Raw genomic sequence first — 25,071 nt, 5'->3', positions numbered from 1 at the left:
TTCCATATATGAAACCTTGTATTCTAACATGAACATAAGAAGAGACCAAAGACCCATCTGGCAGAGAATCCTGTTTGTTTATATTCATACACCACCACCCTCTCATAAAATATCAGAGCAGTGTGCAGCAATATAAAAATATTAAAAGCAGTACAAAACAATTAAAATGACTGACTTTTGTTCCTGCAGTTGCCAGCTAGATGCATATGGGAAACCCAGAAGCATCGGATGCTCTTCCCACTTAGGATTCCTGTCAACTGGCATTGGTAGAGGCAGTACGAACATGAGTTTGACCAAACTGCGGGAGGCAGTGGAAGACAGGAGTGCCTGGTGTGCTCTGGTCCATGGGGTCACGAAGAGTCAGACACGACTAAATAACAGCAACAGAGACAGTACACAACTATCATGACTGGTAGCCTTATCCTCCATGAATTTGGCTAAGCTCTTTCTAAAACCATCAAAGTTGGCGGCTATCGTAGCATTTTGTGGGAGTAAATTCCACAATTTAACTATGAGCTATGTAAAGAAGTACTTCCTGCAAGCAGTCCTGACCACCTCTAGGTACCCATGGCCAGAAAAGACATAGTTGTCAACCAAATTTAAAGAGCCTGCTGGACCAGGCCAACGATGCACCTAGTCTGCCATCCTGTTCTCACAGTGGCCAACCAAAATATTCATTCATTAAATTTATATCCCATCCTTCCTACCAAAGCAGCCCAGGGTAGCTACTTGGCTCTGGGAAGCCTAAAGCTGAATAAGCACAACAGCACTCTCATTTCATTTCACTTTTAATTTGTATACCAGCTTTCTATATTACTATACACACGGCTGTTTACAAGCTGAAGAAACAGCCACTTATGCTCCCCATCAACTGCCTCCAACTGGAGATGGAACATGCAAAGAAGCAATGTGCTTTTAGACTGGTATTTACATCTTTGGGTTTCCTATAATACATAGGAACTGGTTTAACATACACTTAACAGTGGTGTGTGAATTAGTCTCAGATATGAGATGCAAAGCAAAAAAGTCTAACATCCCTCCGGCTATTTGTTCCATCATGTTTCCTAAGTTTTATCTTTATAAAGTTTTTATCTCCTTTCGCTCAAAAACAGACTAACTTTTCTCTTAACCAGCATACAAAAAGATGGGGGGAGGGGAGACCAAGGATGAGATTATTTATCAACACTGCGTTTTAAAAAATCTGATAACCACAGGAAGGCCAGAAAAAATGTTAATTCACTCCCCCCCCCCACCAAAGCTGACAGCCATCACACTATATTCATTCATTCATTAACCCAATGATTATTACTTTTGGTTTATAATAGGCTACTGAGGCAGGGACTGGGATCTTAAATATTTGTTACAGAACCAGAATTTTAATCTAGGCTTTATAGATGCACATCCTATCTATCGTTTGAGATTAGCATCTCTTAAGACATAATGAAAAGCATAAGTGCAGGAAGGGACTGAGAAAAAGCAACTGTGGGCATGAAGTACCCACAACAAGGAAACAGCAGGGAAAGAAGCACCAGCTGTAATTACTGAGCTGAGTGAAGGGAAGTAGACCAGCAACTCTCCCTTGCTGGAGTGACAATAACAAGATTCAGAAATTGTGTATCAGTCTTCTCCAGCCTGGTGCCCTCCCAAATGTTTGGGACTACCATTTCCATTATCCCTGACCACCAGACATACTGGCTACAGCTGATGGGAGTTGGGAATCCAAAACATCTGGAGGATATTAGTTTAAGAAAGGCATCAGAAGGGACATGATGAAAGCAGAAGTTGTGGTCATACCAAAACATCCTCCAACTGGAAAGATTTCTTTTAGAAGAGAGAGGATGGGTGAAGGAAAAGAGGAAACCCCACCTATCAAACCACAGGGGAAATGGTCTGTGTCTAGAGGGATGCTGCAAACCCATCTCCTGTTGAGCTGAGTTGGGGAATGGCTTCTGGGAAAGGAGGAAGATCCAGATGCCCTTTGCCATGAAAGGTAAGCAGCTTTCAAACCTCTTCACAGTGCTCAGCTGACAGTACATATGAATTATACCAGGCAGGCATGCTAGTTGAAAAAACTGTACCACCCCATCAGCACATCTGCTGTCATGCTTCCAATCTGTCACCATTTGGCTCGTGCAGTGGGGTGTGACACGTTACTCTCTCAGAAAGAACAGTACTTAGTGTAGATGAGTGAGCCAGCAGTTAACTGGAAGGCTGTGTACAATGCAACTGTATGCCAGTACAAATTCCCTCATGAAAGAAATTTCTTGTTAAAGTTTTGTCATAGCAATCCAGCATATAAATCCCTTTGTGAAAAATAAGCAGTTTGTGAGCACCATAGAATCATTACTGCCTTGATATATGAAACTATAGCTGCCATTTTTTTAAAAAAAACATTCTCTCAAGGAGTCTAGGTGAACTATACGGCACCTACGTTTCTTACTTTCACAAAAGCCCAATGGGATAGGTTGGATTGAAGGAATGTGTCTGGCCTAAGATTACTCAGTATGAGTGACGATTCAACTCCAGTACTTTATGGACTATGCCCAACATTCCAGCCCCTATTAACCACATTGGCTTTCAAATTAGAATCATCATTCCATCTCTTTAGCAACTTCCTTGGTGGCTGGATCCTTAGATAGCCAAAATGGCACCATCCGGGCCAAAGAGGGAATGCTTGAAGGAACCTCAGGGTTTGCTTTAGTATAAAAACAACTTTAAAAAAGAACCTCAGGGCAGACCCCAAAACAGCCCAACGAGGAGTGACCATATTCAGTGGCAATGCAACACTGACAGCAGTGGGGAGAAAATGAAAACATAGGGAAGTGGTGAGTAGACTGGAATATCCTGGCAGAAAGCATGGCTGGGAGGCCGGAACCCTGAGCAGGAATACCACACTGCAACGTTTTACAGGAGACGGTCAGGAGACACATGAGGCCACCATCTTGCTGAAGCTAAAACTAGCCTGGTCGGTGCCTGGGTGGGTGACCACCTGGGACCCACATCTATGCCAGTTTGGGTTCCACAATGGAAGGGGAGGATATAAATGTAATAAAACAAATGTTTGTTGCAGGTTCCAACTTTATGTATATTTATTCTCTAAGTCTTTCCCTAATCCAGTGGTTTTTGATGTATCACATTCATTTCTGAAGCCTATTATTATCAGGCCTGCAGAGTTTTAACAGCTAGGCAAAAAAAACTTGACAGTGAGGAAGGTATTTCTGTCTCAGCACTGTCAGCTCACAATCTCTATGTCAGATCCTAGTTGACTTTGGTGCCATTAAGTCATTGCTATTCTTGGAGTATTTAAGTCATGGTATCATAAGGTCAGAAACATGCTTAGGATTCTTCCCTTCTTGCTTCTGCCAGCTAATGCATTCGTCTCCACTTCCTGTCTTGAAATGTTATTATCTATTACAGTGTATCTTGTCTTCTTATATAATGGCTATTAGTTGTGTACATTTTGCTGACAGGTAAGGTCATGTGATATTATCAGGCCCCAGACACACTCAAGACATTATGTCATAAATGCCAAAATATGTTACCAACGTCAGTGTCTATCCATCACATCACTACGTTTTTCCTTTTAATAATAATTACACAATAATAAGCTGCTGTTGGCAGCATGTGTACAATCTTGTAAAGTAGCTAAGGCTGAGAGATGGTAACTGGTCGTGGATCACCTGGCATGGCTTATGGCTGAGCAGGTGTGTGAACATGGGTTTCCCCACTCCCAGGTCCATCATTTCACCATACTGTCTCTCAGCATAGGGCACAACACATAGGATTAAGCTCAACTCAAAAGCAATTGCCAATTTACACAATACAAACTGAAGCTGGTCGAGGTTTTGGCTATCCTTGCTTTTAAAGTATATTGAACTGACATGCTTGAACTGGGGTGTTCCTATTTTCACAGCATGAATATTGCCAGCAAACATGCATCATCTAGTATCTATGAGACATTGCAATATGAAAGACCTGAGCCAGCTGTGCTTTTAAGCAATAGATAAATTACTACAGAGTTGTACCTTGGTTTTCGAACAGCTTAGTTCTCAAAACTTTTTGGCTCCCAAACACTGCAAACCTGGAAGTGACTGTTCCAGTTTGCGAACTATTTTTGGAAGTCAAACGTCCGATGGGGCTTCCACGGCTTCCAATTGGCTGCAGGAGTTTCCTGCAGCCAATCAGAAGCCACACTTTTGTTTCCGAACATTTTGAAAGTCGAATGGAACAGATTCCGTTCGACTTCCAAGGTAAGACTGCACTAGCTCCGAACAGCCTTACCTGCTGGTGGCACGAATCAGCAGTGTATGGTGGTGGGCAGAATCTGGTGGGGACTGCCATTTTAATTAACCACAATACCCCCAATGTAACATGGCTTCAGAGTATTGTGGGTAATTAAAATGATAGCAGCTCACAGATCTATTAATCCACTGAAGGAGGCAGGGTAAGACTAGCATTAGGTGGTGGGTTCTTATTGGAGGTTTTTAAACAGATGTTAGATTATTTAGTCATGATTCCTGAATTGCAAGGGGTTGGAATAGATGAGCCTTGGGGTCCCTTCCAACTCTCCAATTCTAAGCTTCTCTAGTCATTTTGTCAACGTGTCAGAAAGGCTGGCAAATGTCTGCATAGCAGGGATGCTCTTAAAAGTTTAGGAGCAAGGGCAGCTTCCCCCCCTTTTTTTTTTAAGGCTGGTACAAACAGTTCTTGCTGAAAACTGTAAAGTATGCTAAGACAGGAAAAGACTTCACCAGAACAGTCTATCATACATTGGAAGCCATTGGCTTGATGAATTACTAAATAACACATTGTTTACAGGAATTGGGGATCTTATAATTATTTGTTTTTCCATCTTTCCTCTCAGAAGCTCATGGTGGCACTTATTTCATTTCTACAACAACTCTGTGAAGTGAGTTAGGTTGTGAAATAATGGCTGGCCCATGGCCACCCAGTAAACTTCATGGCTGAAAGTTGATTTGACTTTTGGTCTGTCTGTCTGTCCATCTTTCTTTAACAGTTTCCATTTCTAGACTGACACACTAACTACTACACACACCATTGATTTCTTATTAATTCAGCTGTGTAAAACAGTAATAGGGAAGCCTGTGCTTAATACATAATTCAATTTAACTGGAATAACTAATATGTGAATGTAATCAGCTGATAGCTCAAGTGATGATTATTTCCCAGGTTCCAGCTCTTCACAATGAAACCCCCAAATGTCCCATAGCATTAATAAAACTATTTGCAAACAATGTTGTTAGGTGTGTTTTTTTTTTAAAAAAAAAGCAAATCCAATGGGCAGAATCAACAACTTATTTTAAAAAGCAGCTGTTACAACTGGTAATACAAAACAAATACACATTGCTGGAAATGTGGTCATCGCCTGCCTGGAATCAGAAGGAAATGGGAGATTTGAGTAGAGAAATTTGATTTTCTCTCTTTTTTTAGAGGGCTAGGGTGACACTACTATGTGGCTGGTTAACACAAGGTTTTTGACATGATCATAGTGCTATTACAAGCTGCCCTTTCAGGACACTGACTGATCTTCCTAATGCTGTGACACATCTCAAGGCACCAGGGGAGAAATTCAGAAGCTGAACCAGAGCGTGCTGAGCTGCAATCTTAACCTGAGTTACAGCATGCAAGAGACTGGTCACTGCACCATAAACTAGAGCTCAAGGCTTTACCACGCAACCACTAACATCAAACAAGTCACGGGACCTGAGACTTTTGTAATGTAATCTCGCCACACCTAAGACAATGTGTAGTACAGAAGGCCATATCTGTATCCAGGTGCTTTCTTATGGACTGTTTCCACCTCTTCTCTGTAACATCTTGCTCCAATTGGAGCATATTCCTTCTCAATATGGGGGTTTGAGATGAATCTTTTCATGGCTAAGAAACAATGGATGATAGGGCTGCGGGGCTGCATGATATAACCCCATCCTCCTGCCATCAACACACACATCAAACCCACCCCTGCCATCCATGCATTCAGTGCTATGCCCATATCTGGTGTTTTTCCATTAAAGGTGGGATTGCAATTACACCAGCACAAAATAAATGTAGGTCCCTTCTCGCACTTGCCAAATGTGCTGGTGTATGTATCATGGCTAGCAAGTGTGACTCTGCTTCTTCCTCCCCTGCTCACTGCACAGGAGTGTATGAAGGCTTTCCTTGCCAGTGGTGAGCCCTTGATAGCACATCCAATGCTGGCAAGGAAGCTTTCCAGATGTGGCAAACAGTGTGTGCCAACCTTGGAAAGGGCCTTTTCAGTTATGGTGCCTCACCTCAGGAATGCTCTGCCCAGGGTGACTAGTCTGGATTTTGGAGTCTTCACTGTTGTCCTTTCAATGCCAGACAAAGACCAATCAGTTCTTCCAGCTTTGGGAGGATCATTTAAAGCCATGGGATCTACCAGATCGCCTCCCACACAGAAAGAGACCCATTCTCAGTGTGTGTGGCATGATGTTGGATCTCACCTATGTAAGGTTATTATTACCTTACTAACTATCTTCCAAACTACTGTCTCAAGGCATTTTTTTACATAAGATAACTTAAAAACAGTTGAAAACACAAAAACAATGAACACATTTAAAACAAGAGTAAAACCCTAAAAAGTTGGCATTCATTGTAAAGACCCATTTATCCAGCTGGGAAAGCCTGTCACAACAAAAATGCCTTCAACTGTTTCTAGAAAGCACAGGGATTGTGTGCCTGCCCTATCTTGGCAGGAAGGCTATTCCACAGAACGAGGGCAGCCCCACTAAAAGCCCTGCTCCAAGTTACTACAGAGCGGAAGGTTGCAGAAAGGTCTGCAGCCAACTGCTCCCCAATACCTGAGAGATCCAAGAGGAGGCTTCCAATGACATGCTGGGAGAGGGTGTAGACTCTGCCATTTTTAAAATCTACCACCAAACTCCAGAAGTGTCAGAATCAAAATGACTCTCCCGGGGATTCTCCAATTACTTTAGCAGTTGTGCATAAGGAAAGATATTCTTCCAATGGACAAAGGATTGCTGACAAACTGGTCTCTTGGTCTATCCAAGGCATTAGATATGACTGGTCACAAACCTGTGTCCAAAAGTTACATAACCGTATCTTGCCTGTGTGAGGTCATGAAGCTATTTATCATCCAACTCCCTAATTAGGTCCTTTAAACTTGAGTCAGTCTAAGTTTAGACACTGTAACCTTTTGATCAGCTTCTTCATGGGAAGCTATTCAAATGTTAAATCTGAACTATAAGAGAAAGTGTAGCAATTAGGATGTATTTTGGTATTGTTTCCTGAAACCCTCTGCATACATACATAAATGAAGCAGAATCTTTGAATACACAACTGCATCTACATCCACCCTACCTCAAAGGAAATGTGGACTTCCATGAACTTTATTATTCACAAAGACTGCAGTGCTGCTCACAAGTTAGGCTATTTTAATTGCACTGACTTCAGCCAGTGGGACGTAAGTAGCCTTACTGTATTACGATTGCAACCAAAGGCATTTTAACTTTGCTGTATGAAGCATACGCAGCGTTTTCCTAGACACCAAGTAATTCCCTCTGAGATTCAGCTTGTGGGTGTGTGCATGTGGGTTCGTATTGAAGTAGATATACTATGTCATAAATTCATTTATTTATTTATTTATTTCTGGTAAGAATATTTAAGCTTGCAGGATTGTACAGTGGTACCTCAGGTTAAGTACTTAATTCGTTCCGGAGGTCTGTTCTTAACCTGAAACTGTTCTTAACTTGAAGCACCACCTGCTGCCACGCCGCCAGAGCACGAGTTCTGTTCTCATCCTGAAGCAAAGTTCTTAACCTGGGGTAGTATTTCTGGGTTAGCGGAGTCTGTAACCTGAAGCATATGTAACCTGAAGTGTATGTAACCCGAGGTACCACTGTGTATCACTTTAACATCTATCTTTTTGATAATTAACATATTATAGCATTTATTAATTATTCTTTTATTGCATTAATATTGATACCAGCACATTGTATCACTATTTGACTGTCAAAAAGGAAAACACTACAGGCACCCCCACACACACTTATACACGTTCTACTCGTGTGCAACCACATATACGAACAGTGCAAGGAAATAAATAATCAAATAGATTCAAACCAAGAAATGGCGGGAGAAAGATGGAGAGTTCTTGTAGCTCAAAAGGAGACCCTCACCAGACCCCAAAGAGGACTTCAGTGAGGGTAGAGGCAGCCCCAAAGAGACCAGAGATGCAGTAGGGCTTAGTTTAGGCTGCTAAGCCTAGCAGCTGATGTGCTGGGTAGTGCAGCAGAAACAGCCACTTTCCTAGGCGCTCTTCAGCCTCCAGCCGGCCCCAGAGCTTTGACTGTAGTTGAAGGGAGAGTTGTGTGGAGAGAGAACTGGAAAGAATAGGAATCTATAGGCTTTTTAGAGGCTCCATACAATTTTACTTATGGCGGAGGGCCTGGAACATAACCCCCACATAAATGGGAGCATGCCTGGATATTCTTGCCACCAGCCCTTAATTCTGCCACATCTGCAGAACAACTTTCCCTTGTATTGGAATGGCTATAGCCATGTCACCCATCCAGGGTTAAGAAGCAGGATCTTCAGGTCAGATGTAAGTTTGAGTCAGGTCAAAGGACCAGACCTCTTTTTAACTACTGAAATATACAGTGGTCCAAATATCCCCTTCCTTCTCCAGAATTCTGGCTCTCAGCATTTCCCAAGCTTCAGACAGCTGGCACACTTAATTTTCTGAATTAAAATCAGAGGCACACTTAACATACTCTAAAAATAAATGTGTTCATACCAAAGAGCAAGACTTACCTGCTCTCAGAAGAGACAAAGCATTAAGGGAGTTGCCAAAGCTCAGTGGCAGGGAAGGTCTCCCGTTCCATCCCTGGCATCTCCAGTTAAAACACAGCAAAAAAGGTGATGGGAAAGACTTCTGCCGGCCACACTAGATTATACTGAGCTAAGTGGTCAAATACTCAGCCCTGGTATAAAACAGATTCCTATCTTCCTAACACCTGCACTTTTGCATGAGTCACTGATCTGGGCATGCCTCCTGCCTGGAAAGAGGCAAGTTCAAAACAGTGATTCATACAGACATATAAGAGGCAGTCTCCTCTGAACAAAAGCAACATAGGTAATACTACTAAAACTTTAGGAGTGACTGAAGGATCCAACCACACGCAGTGTCACCCCTCACCCCATAATTCTACTTCGTTACATATCCACCACATTGAGGAAAACAGGAGGGAGAATATCTGCAACAGGCAGTTAAAATCACCTAGAAGGCAACTCTTGACTAGGATGGATTAATGGCTTGAGTTACTTGAAAGAACCCCATTTGCTCCCCACTTTTAAGACTTGCACCTATTTTTGTTTCCAAGAAGAACCAGATCACTCGGATGTGTCTTCCATAGCCGTTAGGGAATGAAAACCAAGCTGCTTCATTTAGTGAAGAACTGCAGCTCAGTGACAAAGCACCTGTTTCCATGCAAGAGGACCCAGACTCAATCTCAGGCATCTCCAGGTAGGCTAATTGGTAAAGACCCCTCTGAAAGTCACTGTCAATCAGTGCAGACAATACTGAACCAGTGGGCTGACTCAGTAAAAGAGAGCATCTTATGGTTCATGACTTTGGGTGGGAGAAGAACCATTGCCCCCAAACAGTTGTTATGAGTTTGAAGGACAACTAATATTGTCCATCGCAATAGCTCCACAGCAGATTAGTGTCTCTCTGCTGCACAGAGTGCCAGGAGACCTAATTCCACTGCGTGGGCCAAAAAAGACTAGTTGCCTCCAGTACTACAAACCAGCTCAAAAACTTGGCAAAAAGCATGAATGTAATAGGTTGCTAAAAATATACATGCTTTGCTGATCCAGATGCATGCTTTACATGCCAAGTAGATGATGAATCCAGTTCCCCAAACCCCTTGATGTAAACAAAAATGTCCACTTTTCCATTAAGTTACACTCTGTTCTCCAGGTTCATATTTTGGTCATTTTTATACAAGGAAAAGATACACACAGTTGCAGGAAGCAGCTCTCATGGTAGAAAAAAGGGGACTGCAGCCCACTTTTCCCATGCTTAATTTGGCAGCCAAGCCCCACATATTAAGATAATTAAAGTAGCTCGAGGGAACCAAGCCCTGGAAGAAACATATTTTAAAATCAACACCAGGAAGCAGTAGAACTCATGAAATAGAAAGGGAGGAAAATCCTCTGGGCACAAGCAAAGTGCAAGATAATTTCAGTGAAATCTCATCAGGGCTTAGAACTGGAATTTGTTTTCAGAACCATGGACCTACTCAATAATATATGCAGAAGAATTAATGCCTCTGGGCATGTTCCAGGTGCTATTTCTCAGCAGATTCAAAGAAAATGCTTTAGGAACACACAAGGGCAAGAGCAGCTATTTGGATTTGAACCAAGTCAGTAAAGAGAGAGAGCCAAATTAAAGTACAGTGCTGCTTTTACTTTGAAATTGTGTATGTGGCTTGCAGAAGTCTTGCCAAATTAGAATGTTATACAAATAATATACGTACCTTGAGCCAATATTTTATTTTTTATGTTATGCATGCTTCATTTCCCAGGATATTCCACTGGAATGATTTTTTAAGGAAATGGGATTTCAAGTCAACCTATGTAGCGTGAGAACTAAATTCTACTGAGCTCAATGGAACTTACACCCAAGGAACAGAGAACGTAGGATTACAACCTTAAAGGGAGGGAAAAGGTTGGGCAAGAGTGGAGAAAGAAGATCCAGATGCAGATGAGATGAAAATAGGAGCTATAAGAGGGAAAAGTTAAGGTTCCCGGCGTGGTACCAATGGGAACACAAAAAGTGGTATTCAATTCAGCTTTACTCAGAGTAGACCCACTGAATTTCAATGGGTCTACTCTACCACTCAATTCTCTCCTTTGTCACTTGCCAATTTCCCCTGCCCCTCCCAATATGTATTTTTAAATGAATTTCCTTTTGTTTAGTTGGGGAGGGACTGCCTGCTCTTTTATTTTTATTTTTTGGTCTACTGTTTGCTTGGCCCGGTGGGGGTGTTCTGTCTCTTGTCTGTGGGAAGCTGAGTATCACCAATTTTCTACTGTGAAATGGGTATTTTGTGGTGCCCACGATTTTTTATATTACCATATTCCCTGGGGGCCAAGGAGGGACTGTAGTCAGGGAGGTAAAATTCTCAAAAACATACTTCGAAGGGCTAGAACAGAGCTTGGGCAGCTGTGCCTCCTCAGATGTTCCTGGACTGCACATCCCATCATCCCTGCCCATTGGTCGTGTTTGCTGGGGCTGATGTGGGTTGGGAGTCCAGCAACAGCAGAAGGGGCCACAGCTTCTCCACCCTTGGGCTAGAACAGGGGTCAGCAACCTTTTTCAGCAGGGGGCAGGTCCACTGTCCCTCAGACCTTGTGGTGGGCTAGACTATATTTTTTTTGGGGGGGTGAACAAATTCCTATGCCCCACAAATAACCCAGAGATGCATTTTAAATAAAAGCACACATTCTACTCATGTAAAAACACGCTGATTCCCAGACCGTCCATGGGCCGGATTGAGAAGGTGATTGGGCCGCATCCGGCCCCCGGGCCTTAGGTTGCCTACCCCTGGGCTAGAAGTGGGCAACAGAATAGTTTGTGGGAGAGTGGTGCTGAAAGGCAACCAGCCTGCTCACAGAAATGAGTCCAATAAAAAGCAGCTACAGCCCCTTATCCTGGCCTGTCCCTGCAACAAATATGCCAGCTATGTTCAGCAAAGACAGATATTAACTGGGATTACAACTTGTTTGCCTGCAGAACTGTGTCAGAGTGAAAGTCTTATCCCCTGCCTTCATTTTTTAAAAAAGTAAAGGAAAAGAGACTAGGAACCAAATAATAAGACTATTGTTGTAACTGTGCTGTTAAGCTTATGTTTCTGTTGCTCTTTTGTTAATAGTGTTTTGTAGATTGCAATTGGGTTATTGATTATTTGTTAATGGCACACGCTTTAGTAAAAGTCAAAGAGCTCGTAAGCAGAGGGAAGGGAGCAATACCTTAAAAGGCCTCCACTGGCATCGCATTACATCTGGACCGTCTTGCCCCTTGCAAAAGGAGAAATAGTCATCTGTCTTTTCCGTAATGGGACAGTTTCCCTTCAAATTCTGCTCCCCCACTTCTACAAAGAAGCCTCTTGAGCCTAGGATTCTTTCCTATTGCTTGAATAAATGCCAGCTACTTTTGGAAAGGACGGGAAATAGTTTTAAGTTCATAAAGTAATAAACTTCCGACAGATGTTCCTTTTGCAACAAGTGGACCATTTTCATTGTGTGTTTCATGAAAAGGAGGCCACTTGCTCAGAAGCAACCTTTAACCCCAAACGCTGTATAAACTATATGCTCCTCTTTAAGGGTGTGAACCCTATGACCCTCCAGATGTTGTTGAATGTCATCTCCCATCAACAGTGACCATTAGTCATGCCAATGTCTGGAGGGCTGCAGGTCCCCCACCCTTAAAGCCATCTTAGTCAAATAGCAGAAGTAGTTCTGGTAGTTTCTGTTATAACTCCAAGTTCCCAATGTTCTCAACACATTTAAATCCAAAGGCTAAGTTCTCACAGGAAATGCCATAGGAAATGCCCCCCAGAAAACTGGCTTTGTGAAACACACACAAACTGACAAGTGTCCATGGCAGAGTGAGGTTCCAAACCACACCACAAGTATGGCCTTCTAGCTGGAACTTAGGATTCAAGCAACAGGATCTGAGAACCATGAGTTCTCCCACTTTGCTGATGAACCACATGGTACAGTCTGCCTGTTCCAGTTAAAATGTGGCTCATCTGTGGGGATTGGGAGGTCTTAAGGAACCCAGTGCAATTTGCCACCACACTCATCCCAGCCCCTGTGACCAGGTTGCCGTGATAACAGATGCACCTTCTGCAATTCTCCCTTCTATGCAACTTCTAAAGTTTCTAAAACATCATGGCCTGGCCTTAACATCCTAACCAAAACTGGATATGGCTCCAATGCATTATTTGGCATGGAATGCAATCTCTAGAACAAATTCTTATGTCTATGATCCAACTTAAAATGGAGCACTTTCAGATTCTTCATTGCCTGTTCCTAATATCCAAGGCAACGGCAAATAAGCACTTAAAACTGGATTATACAGATTGCTGTGCCCATTCAACACCACCATGACAACACCTGTGCAAAGTGTTCAAGATTAGGAAATATATTCCATTATTTTAACTGTGCCAAAAATTGAGTGCAAGGATCCATGTCCAAGTGCTCTGGCGTATGTTTGGCGTGTGGAGCAGGAATGGGCAACCTGTAGCCCTTCAGGTGACAAAGGGACTACAACTCCCATGACAGACCGTTGGCCCACATTGGCTGGGGCTGATGGGAACTGGAATCCAGCCATAGGTTCCCCAACTGTCACATCCAGGCTCTCATGGACAGTGTGTAACCTGCTGCTGTGCTCAAGAATTAGTGCAATGAAATTCAAGATCTTTCCAAGACTGCTACCCGATCCCTCCTTGTCACTTTAGCCTGGCAGCAGGACCAAAGACATCTGCAGCTGAACAACTCCTTTCTCCACCTTAGAGCTAGGGCTTTCAGATCTCCAGATGTCATTAAGATTCCAGCTCCCATCATGCCTATCAGCCATGTTGCCTGGGCTGATATTGCCTGCAGGTCTAGAGACCTGCAGGGTTTTCCACCCCTGTTCCACCCCAAGTCCCTGCTCAGGGGAGAGAGAAAGCTCAGCCTTCACATGACTGCAGAGGTCCAACATTCACAACCTCCTCCCACTTGTAGATGGCTTGCAATTCTCTCCAGGAGTTCCTGAAACATAGTTTGAGGACAGCCCAAGAGCTGTAGCATTTGCTGTTCTTCAGCATGATAAGAGTAAAGCATAGCATGATCTGTGAATTAGGAAATGCCTGGTTCAAATCTAACCTCAACAGATGGACCATCACCTCTCAGAAATCTTGTCTGGCATATGAAATACTGATGACCTACTACGCAGGGTTGCTGTGAGCACTTTGAAGGTTATGTGTTGCTACAATTTGTTCCCTAGTTCTTCTCTCATTAGCCCCAGTTGTGGCGAAAAACATCTGGAGGGCACAAGGTTGGGGAAGGCCGCTTTTGTTGACTCCCAGAATACTGCAGCCCAAAGCTGAAGTGCAAGCCTGGCCCCAACGCACAGCATTCCCCTTTCTCATTTCCAAAGGTGTAACACAAACATGGAAGTGCCCATCACCAAGGGAATGGTTAATAATGAAATGCACAGTCCTGGCATTACTTTGTTCTCAGAGCAGTTCAGGCAGCTGAGTAACAGCCCAAACAGAACATGTAAGAACTTATTCAGTTTAAATGTTGCTGAAGACTAACCCTGGCCTAAAGAACATCCAGGGCTTGTAAACTAGCAACTGTTTCCTTGTTTAGTCAACAATATATATGGGTCCCAATTGTGCAAGCTGCAGAGCATCACTGCACCAAAGCCAATATCCTAGGCAAACTTACTTGGGGGTGAATCCTATGGAAATCATTTAGCCTCACCACCAAGGGATGAAGCCCAAGTTGGGGTACCAATACTGCTCACACTTAGCAAGCCTCACTGAACTTCCGAATGAAGCTCCCTTGGAGCAGGCTGCACGAATTGGGATAAGGTGTTTAGAAAGCTCGCCCGCATTCCCGACTAGCTGATCCAGTCAAATATAACATCTCACTTGTTCTCTCCAGCGCTTTCAAGGCAAAAGCTGCCGCCAGTCGGGTAGAAAACACTGAGCTGGAAAAGTCTGGCTTGCGTCAGCTTGCTATGTTCCAGACTTAAGTACGGCACACTTTGCAAAGAACATACTTTGCAGAAGCTGTGCGTGCTAGTATCTTAAAACCTTGCACAAGCCTACGTGCGCTGAAGTGGCCTCTAGTCCAAAGAAGTGGACGCCGCAGTAACAACACGCGGAGTGCAATAGAGGTCGACGCCCACACAAGGACTGCAACCAGCCTAAATCCCGCACGGCGGAATCCTGCGCGGGCTTCCGCGCAAATAATCCCTAGCGTGTGCAATGGAGCAAATGCGTCGAGGACCATAACTTTGCAGCGCCATCCCAACTAGGTCGAATTCAGTGGGTCTTGTAGCCACCCCCCAGGTAAATGGGGCTGGGATTCAAGGGGTTCACGAGGGAGTCCCTTGGGCGCAAACAGGCAAGCGAAAGAAGCGAGGCTTTCCTTACTAGCGCTCGGTCATCCTCCAGCTTCCCACAGAAGATCAGCGCGCCTGCTGGGATCCCACGACGGCGACGGCATTCCCATATTCGTCCGGCTTTGGAAACCTCGGAGGACGGCGAGGCGGTTCGCTCATGGCGCTCGCGAGCGGGAATGGAAGCAGCCGAGAGCCTTGCTCGCTCTGGGCGGCGTTGCGCAACTCTCCGCCTCCTTTCTTTGTGTAGGTCCCGGAGAGGGGCAGGAGAGACACCCCTGGCGGGAGCTGCCTCCTTCCGCGTCGGGGACTGGCGGCAAAGGAGGCTCCCCAAGCGGTCTGGGCCGCAGGCGGCGGCGCTGAGCGCACGGAGACGGCCCACGAGGCGCGAGGAAACGGCCCGCCTCCCTGGCGAGCCTCTCCGGGCGCTGCAGCATCTCCGCGCCGACGGCTGCTCTGCGCGGCGGGGAGAGGGAGCAAGAGGACGCCGGCGAAGGCTCGCCGCGAACGGCTGCCCTCTCCCGGGCGCCGCGGGCGTAGCCGGCTTGGCAAAGGGCCCCCGGGACCACCGGGGAAGATCAAAGGGAGCTTAATTAAAAGCAGCGTCCTGGGAACCGAGGCGCCTCTGTGGAGGGAGCCTCGCTAGGTGAGATTGGTCGCGAGCTGTACGGCAGCAGGTGGTGGTGGCCTCCAGGTGCGGCTGGACTACAATTCCCATCATCCCGCTCCGGTTAGGGTAGCTAGTGAAAGTACGAACCCTCTGGAAGGCGCCCGCTTGCCGAGCCCTCCTCTGCTGGGGTGGGATTTCAGAGGGATGGGTCTTCCTCCTCTTCCTTTTAATCTGCTAACGAATTCCTAACCAGGCACTGTTTCTCAAACTTGGGTCCCCAGCTGTTGTTGGACCACAACTCCCATCATTTTCCTGTTAGGGGATGATGGGAGTTGTAGTCTCACAACAGCTGGGGACCCAGCTTTCAGCAAATCCCGGAACAGCAGAGTTCCACCTCTCTAATGAAATGGAGTGAAACTGCTCCAGGCCCTGGTAAGCTGAAATCACATGTAAAACATGGACTGGATCGGAACACTACACAGGTATGGTCTTGGGGCCTAGAAATTGAAAGTGACACCTACCTAGCTTGTCCCTTTCTGTCCCCTGCCTCTGGGTTAGTGGGAGCATTTTAAGCAGGGTCAGAGTTGGGGTCAGGAGACATGGGGCAAACTATGCTGGGCTTGGGGGCACCTGCTGTGAGTTATTTTATTTATTTAGAAAGATTTATAGACCACTTAATCATAAGCAGTGCACTTCATAAAATTATTCAGCTCTCCACATAATGAAATACACAGTGCCAACAGTTCATGTTCACTTGTCAAGCTGGCAGCACTGGTCTGCATTGTGCTAACATGTACATTTTCTCATGATTTTAAAAATAAAAACCAGTCCCTGTTGGTGTGCTTGTGAGTGGTGGTGTACCATTAAAGTAACTGAGTACTTGTGTTATTCTTAACCAATGGAGTGGGAGACACCAAATGTGATGCTTTTGTGGGGTGCTGTCAAGGTGAACTGGTCATTGGCAGTTTAGTGGCCTTTGCACAGAAGAATAGCCAATCACATTCTGTCTTGCGGAAATCATCAGTGATGATGAGACAGCTATTCCACTGAAATGGCTCTGTGGAAAAGAACATTTTCTTGGCAAAACAGAGCTCTATTTTGCCTTTGCTCGCACACATCCTGCTCAGTTTTGCCTTCTGTTCTGGTGCCAGCCAAACCACTCCTCTCAGAAATCTCTCCTGCCAACTATACAAGCCTTCTGTTTGCATACTTCAGTGTTGCAGTCTGGCTTTCACATGAAAGTGACTGCAGCTCAGAACTTTGAAAGTCTCCTGACTGACTGCATTGCAGTGACTCTTATCTATATCACGGACTTAAAACTGGTTTGATAGCCAGCTCTTCTTGCCCAGGGAAGCTATAGTTCTAACAGAGAATAGACAGCACTTTCACCAAAGTAAAGTTCCCAGGATTCTGTAGGGCAAGGATGGCTAACCCCCAGTTTGGGAGTATAATCCAGATCCCAAAACTCCACCAATTTTGGAGGCATCAGCAAAAAACAAAAACAATATTACACCTCTGAGGTGCGTGAAGACCCTCAGTTTGATGGGGAGGAAAATTGCCCTTCCTCAGTCATCGCATCCATCACTTGAGGAGTGGAGAGAGAATGATAGCCCCAGTTCTGACTTCACAGATCACTGAAGGGGGAGGATATGTGTATTTGTGTGTGCCTTGAGAGCCAGTGTGGTGTAGTGGTTAAGAGCGGTGGACTCATAATCTGGTGAACCGTAATCTGGTGAACCGGGTTCGCTTCTCCGCTCCTCCACATGCAGCTGCTGGGTGACCTTGGGCCAGTCACACTTCTTTGAAGTCTCTCAGCCCCACTCACCTCACAGAGTGTTTGTTGTGGGGGAGGAAGTGAAAGGAGAATGTTAGCCGCTTTGAGACTCCTTAAAGGGAGTGAAAGGCGGGATATCAAATCCAAACTCTTCTTCTTCCTTGTGTGCATGTAAGAGTGTGGGGTGGCCGCAGACATTTATGGCCAGTTTCTCTGGGAAGAAGGAATGATTAAACATCAGGAAGAGCTTTCTGATGCCAAGAGCTGTTTGGCAGTGGAATCAACCCACTCGTAAGGTGGTGGGCTCTCTTTCATTTGAGGTTTTAAAGTGGAGGGTGGACGGTCATCTGTCATGGATGCTTTAGTTGAGATTCCTGCATTGCAGGGGGTTGGACTCGATGACCCTTTGTGCCCCTTCCAATTCTATGATTCTGTGAACTCTTTCCCCCCTCAGGAGTATTATAGCAGTAGTATAGAGATCAAAGATAGAATAAACTGCTATAGCAGTTTCCTCCAATCCTCACAGCCTGTTAATTTCTGTAGGAAGGCAACGGACCTACTATAATTATATCCCCTTTAGCACAAATTAATGAGGAGTTTGACTGTATGACTCTCAAGGTCCCTTCCAACTCTATGATGCTATAGTTAAACCACTCTGGTAATTGTAGCTCTGAGAGGGGAATAAGGGTCTCCTAACAACTCCGAGCACCCTTGACAAACTACAGCTCCCAGGATTCTTTGGGGGGAGCTATGACTGTTTAAAGTGATATGATACTGCTTTAAATGTATTGTTACGAGTTTGTTGGTGATAGACTCCTATAATCCAGATCCAGTAAGTGTTAGAATTTAATCAAGGCTTGGGGTGTTAAATTGAGTGCCATACTACTCTAATCCCTGGATCTAGGAAGTGTTAAATGCTAATTAACCAAGGCTAGGTTTACAGGGCTTTTGCTAGTCAGCAAATGGGTAGCGCACACCGCACAGATAAAGCCAGAGTTTAAAGATATTAGGAATTGTGTCACCAAGAAGAAAGGCAGCAAGATGAAAAGCCAGAGAGGCAGAACACAATGTTTGATGTCTGTCTGAATCTAAGTTTGCAGATATAGGAGAAGCAAGACCCTTTGGGGTCAGGTGGTGTGTGTGTGTAAATAAACCACATATCATAAAGACACCACAGTTTCCCCTATGACTTATTTGCAAAAGGAAACACAGACCCTGTGTGAGCACCTGGCACCCCTGGGATTTCTCATTGCTCGAAGATTGGGGTAACATGCAACATGCAAATTGAGCTTTAGTTGGATACAACCTATTGCAAGCTGCACTTCAGGTCCAACTGTGCTGGTCTGAAACAATAAGACCTACAGCTTTACTGAGTTGTGTGAGCATCAGAAACATAATCATTCTGCTTTGGTTTGGCTTCTAGCTTTCTGAATAAATTTACATGATTTTCTGTCTGAAAGCTTCTTAACAAGTCAGAATGGCAAATGTTGAAATTTGCCTGAAGCTTACTTGGCTCCTCTTCCTTCCTTCCTTCCTTCCTTCCTTCCCTCCCTCCCTCCCTCCTTTCTCTCCATTGCATGGCAATCTTGTCCTATTACTACTGTAATTGCATTTGGATATACAGGTGTGCATTAAATAATGAACTGCACTTGCGGAAGGGCAGAATCTCCCACCTGAGCTTATTGTTGGGCAGGTGGGCAGGATCTCAAGGGACTTGTTTTTGCATAGCTGATCATCAGGGCTTGCAATGATTACAGCAATTGGGAGGGGATTTCCCTGTTTGGGTAATAGCAGGTTATAGCTATTGACAACCTTGGTCAAGGGACCTCAGTGGTTCCCAATTGAATGGCTAGGTCTCAAGAGAAAGTCATCTGAGGGAGGCAGTGTCTAGAAATCAGAAGAAACCCTCAAACCTAGAGCAACTTAAACAGTTGCAGTGTACTTTGGTCTCTAATTCTAGCTTCCCGTTTTAGGCTCCCCCAATCACTGGGGAGTGCTATTGATGTTGGCTTTAGAACTCTAAAGGTAATAATTGCCAAAGATGTGCTCCTGTCCTCCCCTATCCCGTAAATGCTTGTATGATCCCTTCAAAAAGCAACCTTTTATATTTTGCCGGTCTGTCTCTTGCTAGGTATCTGCTCATGAAACTGGGAGAGAGGAGGAATGATATGTGGCTACAGAACTGATAAGTATTAAATACGAAATGTGGCTGTCTCTTATCTGAGATGAAATAGCTGTTAAGGTACATGAAACAATAAGAAAGGCAAGGAATTTGAGGTGCATTTTAAGTCTAGCCTTTCCATTAAGTGGCATGAAGCAAAATTATGCAAAAGATTATGAGAAGACAAGAGTGGGGAATGCCCTCTACTCCAGCATCTATATTTGTGTGGCATTAAAAAGCGGGGGAGGTTAGGGAAGCTTCATTTTGCCCAGGCATAGGCAAACTAGACCCTCCAGATGTTTTGAGACTACAATTCCCATCATTCCTGACCACTGGTACTGTTAGCTAGGGATGATGGGAGTTGTAGTCCCAAAACATCTGGAAGGCCGAGTTTGCCTCTTTGTTCCAGTTGCAAAGATGTCAGCTGATATTGCTTTAGAAGATTAATATTATGTGAACATTATATTTCAACATTCTTGCAATGTTTTAACTATATTATGTTATATTTATCACCTTTAAAAATATTGTGTCTGACTCTTTCCCTATCTAGGAAATCAGATTCAGGCATGGCTCATACAAACTGTAGATAAGGTCCACGGGCGTAGCTGGGGGGCAGTCCCCCCCATCAAGTAAATAAATAAAAATAATTAACTGACCAATTGCATCACAGATAACTTGGATCTGCCCCCCCATAAAGCCTGCCCCCCCAAAATAAATCTTGGCTACGTTCATGAAAAGGTATTGAATTGTTTTTCCTGATCTACACCACTTCAGAATGCAGGTGGGGAGATCTTTTCCAAATAAAATTCTCCCTGCACACAGAAAACTAACAGTGCAATCCTATGCATATCTATTCAGAAGGAAGCCCCTTTGAGTTCAATAAATTTTGTCACAGTGATAAAGTCAGGGATAACCTAGCCTTATCCCTATTATGCAAGATAAGAGTGGTTAGATGCTTGGCCTAGGACCTGAGAGAGACCAGGGTTCAAATTCCCACTCAGCCATGAAGCTCATGGGTGACTTTGGGCCAGTCGCTGCCTCTCAGTGTAACCTGCCTCACAGGGTTGTTGTGGGGGATTAAAGGACATGAGGGAGAACCATGCTTGGCAGGGGGTTGGACTCGATGGCCCTTGTGGTCTCTTCCAACTCTATGATTCTATGATTCATGTATGCCACCTTTAGTTTGTAGGAGAAAAAGAAGGAATAAAAGTGCAATAAATAAATAATATGTAACACATTTAGTCTTCACTTCAGTAACAGCCCACCTTCCCCACTTCAGAGGTTCTGCTTTTAATAAGAAGACTGTAAGAACAGGCCACATGCAAATCCTTGTTCTTACATGCCCTGCATTTAGCAAAGGAGTAATTATTCTAACAACAAATAGCAATTTGTCATGTGAGAGCTCTGAAGGATATGATGCAAATGTTACTCATAATTTATTAGCCCACGTATTATTAATTATGCACATGATAGCCATTTTTTAAAACTTCTCTTGACCTTCTAGTGTTGCATGACTAAGGAGCTCAAAGTGTAACTCAAATATTTCATTTCCATCTCTTCTCTTTTCAAAACCAAAATTGAGTAGGATAGCGTTGTTTTTTCCGTCGCGTGAAATTGAATAAGATCAGCAAGACCAGTCAGCAATCAAAGTTAGAGAACAAAAGGTCAGATGAAACTGGCTTTCTTTGTTCTAATTTATACATCAAGTGGGCTGTTTCAGCTAAGTGGCAGACCCCCACACATATGAAAAGTTTAACCCACTTCTTCTAGTTGCTCAGTTTCTTCTGTATACTCAAACCAACAAAGTTCATCATTGAGAACACAAGGTGGAGGAAAAGGGGAAGCACCTAATATTCCTTATCAGAATTAATCTAAAGGTCTTTCTTTGGTTCCCCCCCAACCCAGTTCCCATGAGGCAAATCAACTGACCCAAGGGAAGAATGTAGAGTATAACAATCTTTGGCAGGAAAGCAGCCTGATAAGCAGCTACGACTCTCCGTAAGTTCATTTACAGAAAAAAACACATCCAGAGAATAGCCTTCCTGCCTGCTTTCATTAACAGTAGTTGCTCAGTCTGACTTATCATCCCTTCCTTAACAGGAAGAACACTGAAATCCCCCCTTTCTTCTCCTTCCCTTCTGTTGTTCTCTGAGCTTCTCCAGTACAGGGGCTGAATGGCTGGCCTGTCTCCTCCTCACTCCCAGAAGACACAACCTCAGATTCTGGCTTATCTGCTAGTTGGCCTAGCAATGCTCGGGCCAACTTTTAACTCTTCCTCTCCTTGGGAGCTAACAGCTTCTTCCATGGGAAGGAGGGGGGCCAGACTGTCCTCTCTAAACTCTGACAAACAGCTCTCATCTGCAGAGTCAGCCCCTTGTTCACTTAGCTCAATTTCTGAGGCTGACTCTTCCACTGCGCTGTGGGAGAGGGGGCACGTTCCTGACAAAGCTTTTTCACAGAGTGTATGTTTGGACTCATATGCCACATACTGCATCCCAGTGACTTTGGGCACAATCCTAACCTCTGCTCTCTGCCAGTAGTGCTTTTTGGTCTGGTGGGGCCACCACTGCATCCACAGCCCTGCTGTTCACAGTGGCTGTGGTGGGAAGTTGAGGGCAGCAGGAGAAGAATTGGCCTGATGCCATCACACAATGGCAGTAAGACTGGCTCAGGATGCAGCAAACAGTGAGACCAGTGATGGCTGGCTTAATCCATGCACACCTAGCCCAGAGTAATAGCGGTTTGGATCACTCTGTCAGTTCAGTGATGCACGTGATCAGATTTTAACAGCACAAATATTGAATAGCAGTAAAAGTAAGAGAAAAGAGAATTAGACAGCCCAGCAACAGAACCACAGAGCCATATTATTAGTATATACTCAGGTCTGGCTTCACCATTAGAAAGAATGAAGAAGGCACCTCAGGCAGCTGATTTTGAGTCTCATGCAAGAGCTGCAAATATTAAGTAATTTAATTTATCACCATTTTATTTTTACTGCCAGGGAGGTATGAAGGTACTTCAGGGGTTTTCTGCATCAGGGCCAGAATAACTTGACTGACTTTTAATACTATGCACCATGAATGTGGGTGAGGGGGTGGGGACCATTTATTTTTCTACCTCTGGCAGGAAAAACTCTTAAGCCAACTTGTAAGTCTTCAGAAACCCAGGTTTATATATCAAAATGTAAAATGTAATTAATTTACCAATCCAGAAAGCACAAATACATTGTTACAGAAACATCTACAAATCAACATTTTTCACCTAGAGCAATTATGTCTTCAAAAGTGAAACACAATTTTATTTTCCCCCACCTTCAGGCAAGTCTTAATTGTCTGTCTAGAATACTGGAAAGCCTTTAAAACAAAAACAAAAAACAAAGCATGCAGCCTCCTAATTCTCAGCCTCCTAATTACTCTGGTTTTGTAGCTGTGATAGAATGTTTAGAAACTAAATGTTGGGTTTCCGAAACAACATTTGGACTAATCTAGTGCTTTCCCGGAACTTTTGTACTCATATTTGCATATGGTTCTGCCAGTTCTCATTGGACATTTCCTAGTTTGGCCAGTGACCAGTTTTCCCTGCATCTGACCTTGTCTCTTCTCCATATCTGGGGATAGCCCCTTTGAAGCACAGGAACTTTGCCCTTGAAGAGGCTTTCTTCATACAAGATTTTGTGGCTGTCATCTTGGGACTTACCCTGACATTTAGGCAGTGCTTTTTTTCTAAAAAAAATGTTTAGGGGTACTCTAATTTTCCTACTCATATTGAAATAATGTTCCTCAATGAGGCCAAACTTAGATTCAGAAAAAGTTTAGGGGTATGCGTACCCCTGCATACCCCCAGAAAAAAAAGCACTGCATCTAGGGATATAACAGATTAAAGAAATAATGTGCATAAATGTATTAGCTGACTGGCATGACCATTTTAGAAGTTAGGTTACAATCACTTGAGCTTTTTTTTTGGTCTTACAGCAAACACGATTCTGCAACATCCACACCATACATAGCTCCCCGCCAATCCTGGAAAAAAGTAGTTTACCCCTCACAGAGCTACAATTTCTCAACTCCCTTAACAAACTATAGTTCCCAGGATTCTTTGAGCAAGTCATGTACATTAAAGGTATGGTCTGGGTGTGACCTTTGACTGCTGTTTGAAAGGTCCTCTGCAGCTGATTATATTTTAACCAATGTTCTAACTAAATTATCCCAACTCTGATTTATCTCAGATAAATATCCTCCTTTAGTCAAGCCTCAGAGGATAACAAACAAAAAAGGACAAACATGACTAGATAAACATTGTTCTAGAACGAGATGGGATATAGGCAACATACAGAACAAGTGGGAAAGAAGAGCCCCACCTTTCTATTTACAAACCAAAGCATCCTTCAAATGTTGAGAGCTGTATGTGTCTTTTACAGCCCCAGGTGAAAATGAGCATGATTGACACATAAGACACAAGCACCAAGAGGAGGGAGCAAAGAGGTAAACTCTCAACTTTGTTGTGTCTATAAAATGTACCAATTCAAGTCCAGCCTTGTGAATGACAGACTGAGCACAAGGAGACCATGGAGTGCAGTGATCCAGTGTTTTATTATTGAGAAGAGTCAGGTGAATGGTTAGATGAAAAGCTGTCATGTGAAGCCATGTTTTATTTCAGGACCAAGTGGATAAGCTTCTATTGATAAAATTAGAATTGGAGAATACGTAAGATACCACTTGAGAGGCGGTTGCAAATAATACACAAATAAGCTTTCCTAAGTCATATAGCTAAATACCAGGTGCTTGGGAGCTTGAAGGCATCTAGTCCAGCATCCTGTTCTCACAGTGGCCAACCAAATGCCAGTGGGAAACCAGCAAGCAGGATCTGAGCACAAGAGCATCTCTCTCCTCCTATGGTTTCTAGCAACTGGTGTTCAGAAGCTCCCCCCAACTAAGGTAGCCATTGACAGCCTTCTCCTCCATGAATTTGTCTCTTTCTCTTTTAAAGCTATCCAAGTTGGTGGCCATTACTGCCTTCTGGGAGACTGAGTTCCATAGTTTGACTATGTGCTGTGTGAAGTACTTCCTTTTATCTCTCCTATTTCCCCCCCCCCCCAGCATTCAGTTTCATTGAATGTCCATGAGTCTTCACATTCATTCACAAAGCCCTAAGCAACTTAGGTCCAGGGTAGGGACCACTTAAACCCTTAGCTCAGTGGTTTTCAACCAGGGTGCCTTGAATGGTGGTCAGGGGTGCAACGGGCAACACTGGCCTCTGTCCTTCTTTCTTCCCCTCCCTCCTCTGATGCCCTCTCGTGTCTCTGCCTCCCAAAGGCCTGCATAGCTGTTTGTTGCAGCAGCCCT

At 44.1% G+C, this 25,071-nt stretch overlaps 2 protein-coding genes and 1 long non-coding RNA gene across 6 annotated transcripts in view; 1 reads left to right on the top strand and 2 right to left on the bottom strand.

Annotated features, from left to right (window-relative positions):
• MAP3K4 (mitogen-activated protein kinase kinase kinase 4) overlaps positions 1 to 15,665 on the bottom strand; it is a 73,020-nt gene extending 57,355 nt beyond the window's left edge. For 3 of the 4 annotated variants that reach the window (XM_083732028.1, XM_083732031.1, XM_083732030.1), the window contains exon 1: positions 15,219 to 15,638. The gene's annotated coding sequence lies outside the window, so the exon portion shown is untranslated. Of the gene's footprint in view, positions 1 to 15,218 lie in introns of all 4 variants that reach the window. The other variant, XM_083732032.1, reaches the window with a different exon arrangement.
• ACAT2 (acetyl-CoA acetyltransferase 2) overlaps positions 1 to 25,071 on the bottom strand; it is an 833,137-nt gene that overhangs the window by 423,268 nt on the left and 384,798 nt on the right. The window lies entirely within an intron of this gene.
• LOC310841682 lies at positions 419 to 24,200 on the top strand. Its single transcript, XR_014562687.1, has 3 exons — positions 419 to 1,990; positions 9,384 to 9,526; positions 24,147 to 24,200. It is a non-coding gene; the product is annotated as an uncharacterized lncRNA (long non-coding RNA).

This window comes from Podarcis gaigeae (genome assembly GCF_964106915.1).
Source record: "Podarcis gaigeae genome assembly, chromosome: 3".
In the NCBI taxonomy this organism is placed as follows: domain Eukaryota; kingdom Metazoa; phylum Chordata; class Lepidosauria; order Squamata; family Lacertidae; genus Podarcis; species Podarcis gaigeae.
The sequence above is the reverse complement of the archived record's forward strand: the minus strand, read 5'-3'. Positions and strand labels throughout refer to the sequence as shown.